The following is a 2897-nucleotide window of genomic DNA, read 5'->3' as shown; positions in this document are numbered from 1 at the left end:
ACTTTTAATCTGAGGGTCCAGGGTTCAAGCCCCTGTTCAGGCGAAGGCTTTATCCTTTAGGAGCCCATGGGCAGAAGCGGCACCTCTTCCTGCTGGGACAAGTCCCTGCTGGGACAGCTGAGATGGGAATGAAGCTGGGAACGGTCTCCCCTGCTCCCTTCCTCACCGAAAGGTGTTCAGGTGCCCAAACCGACCACCTTGAAGCAGCTTCCTCAGAGGTGGGGTTCCTGCTGGCACCTCCTTTTTCTGCATGACGACCTCCACGAAGATGATGAAGGGGCTGGGGCATCTTTCCTGGGAGGGAGGCCAGGCTCTTCTCCGTGGTGCCCAGTGCCAGGACCAGAGGCAGTGGGCACAAACTGGAACATAGGAGACTCTGAACATCAGGAGACACTTTTTCACCGTGAGGGTGACCGAGCCCTGGCGCAGGTTGCCCAGGGAGGTTCTGGAGTCTCCGTCTGTGGAGGTATTCAGAAGCTCTCTGGACATGGTCCTGGGCAACCAGCTCTGGGTGGTCCTGCTTGAGCAGGGGGTTGGACCAGATGACAGAGGTCCCTTCCAACCTCAACCATCCTGTGATTCTGTTGCCTGTCATCCCAAACCCACCCAAACCAGGGCCCTGCGTCGAGGTTGCCCAGGGAGGTTCTGGAGTCTCCGTCTGTGGAGGTATTCAGAAGCTCTCTGGACATGGTCCTGGGCAACCAGCTCTGGGTGGTCCTGCTTGAGCAGGGGGTTGGACCAGATGACAGAGGTCCCTTCCAACCTCAACCATCCTGTGATTCTGTTGCCTGTCATCCCAAACCCACCCAAACCAGGGCCCTGCGTCGTTTTAAGAGAAGATGGTTCATGTGAGAGCAGAGGCTGCAGCGACCCGTGGGGCCACCGCACTGCTTCAGCCAAGCCCTGAATTGCACTGTATACGTGTATATACACTTCAGGCTATTTTGGCATAATAGAAACTCTTGTAGCATAAAGTTGAGTCATTTTGGATGAAAAAAATCCCCTTTGGGATTTTGGCATTTTTCAACCTGAACATACGTCAGCTACTCAAGCACAGTACATTATTCTTCAGATAAGCTTAATGGCCTTATCCCCAAAACTGACTTTCTGGGGGGAAAAAAAATGGAGAGGTGAAGAAATTGTGTATTTCCTCGTGTTTCTGCTTCTCAGCTGTGTAAAAGTGGGACAGGTACTGTTGCTGCTAAAGGACAACTTCTCTAGATGCTTATCTTCTCTTCCTTCTGTATTATCTTTAGAAGGGAAAATGCTTTTTGGGCTTTCTCCGAGTAAAGAAATACGTGTTTTCGGTACAAGAGTAAATGAAGATCGGAGGAGTGTGACATTGTGCAAGTAGTGCCCTATAAACTGCAAATCCTAAAGGTAAATGCATAATGAATTTTGCGCTCCATTTCTTGCCGTGGATAGGGTATGAAAGAAAAAGAATTTATTTTATGCAATAAAAAGGCCTCCCCCTCCCCTTCCCATGCACAAGCCCTGCAGACACCTGAGCCAATCCGCCTGGGTGCTGGCAGCCCTCTGCTATTTTCAGTTACCCCCGCAGTGGTGAATAAATTTTGACCCGCTGCTCGGGTAGCGTCTTCTTCACCAGCTGAGCCCCGAGTGCGACCTGTGCGATACCTTATGCAGGTAGTTGTAATTTCAATTTTGAAAGCTGTTGTCCGGAGTGAGTTCTGCACAGCTATCAGGAGAGGGCACCAAGCCCAAGCAAACAGGGTGTCTCCGTGGTCTGAAGGCTCCTGAAGAGGAAAGGCAACAGTTTAAAATGAAATTTAAAATGCACCTCCTGGTGCACCCCAGAGATCTCCACCTGCCTCTTGGTGCCCATGAGACCTCTGGTTCCCAGACCCGCGGTGCGTCAGGGTCATCCCTCAGCACTGGATGGGTTTTGCCTCTGCCATGAAAGCATCCCTGGAGGTGCTGCGGCCAAAATCCCATTCCCCAGGAGCTGGGAGTGCCAGCAGTGGGTCTTCATCGGCTTGATCTTCCTTCTTCTTCAGGTGGTCGCTGTGGCAGAACCTTCCTACCCTTGAGGGCAGGAGGGAGCTCTCTTGGCTCTCCGGAGCTGAGCCTGGGGCAGAAAGCTGCTGCCTTCCACCTCCTCTGGCTCTGCGGGGTGGCCACAGCGTCTTCTGGTCCCCTTTTTGCTGAACTGGTGAGGGAAAAGTGGAAAGCTGGGTGATTCCCTTTAACTTCTCAAGCTTTGCCTGGAAAATGGAGAAGCTGGAGTGCTTTCCCAGAGCCTGGGGAAGCTGTCACCGCAGCCCCACCGGAGACACCCTGCGCGGTGACTACAGGTCAGGAAATCATTGTAGGCATGAGTCAGGTCACTCGTTGGAGCAGAGAGCACGGCAGAGCTCGTGGCTCCCTCCTAGGGAAGAGCATCTTTGCAAACTAACCTCCTTGCAGATGCCTCCCTTGCATCTTCAAAGCGGCCTTTTAATGCACCGATTTGCAAAACCATTGCTGTGACTCGGATTCGAACCGAGGTTGCTGCGGCCACAACGCAGAGTACTGACCACTATACGATCACAGCAGAAGTCGTCCTGCCACACGCCGGGACCACGGGGAGGAGAGCACTTGCACCGTCCCCTCCCCTGGCACGGGGCACCCTGCGCAGCCCGGCGAACAAAACCGCACTCTTTTATTAAGGAGGCTACAAATGGATTTGGATGCTGCTGCTAGGAGCCTCAGCCGTCTGGAACGGGGCCCTAAATTGTGCAAAATGCTGGCAGCGCTGGGATGGCACCTGGGGACCGAGGTGGCTGCAAAGGAACAACGCTGTCGAGGGGATGTCGTGCCATGGGGGCATCATGCTATGATACAGCAAATTTAGAGTTATAATTGTTTCAGCTAAGTCTAAGTTACACAAAAAGTGC

General features: G+C 53.1%; 1 non-coding gene across 1 annotated transcript; it reads right to left on the bottom strand.

Annotated features, from left to right (window-relative positions):
* Positions 1–2482: 2482 nt before the first annotated feature.
* On the bottom strand, positions 2483–2554 carry TRNAH-GUG. The gene has a single exon. It is a non-coding gene; the product is annotated as a tRNA-His (tRNA).
* Positions 2555–2897: the final 343 nt, after the last annotated feature.

This window comes from Fulmarus glacialis, unplaced genomic scaffold (genome assembly GCF_000690835.1).
Source record: "Fulmarus glacialis isolate BGI_N327 unplaced genomic scaffold, ASM69083v1 scaffold13782, whole genome shotgun sequence".
Taxonomy (NCBI): Eukaryota; Metazoa; Chordata; class Aves; order Procellariiformes; family Procellariidae; genus Fulmarus; species Fulmarus glacialis.
Note: the sequence above shows the minus strand (reverse complement) of the source record. Positions and strands in the feature narration are given on the sequence as shown.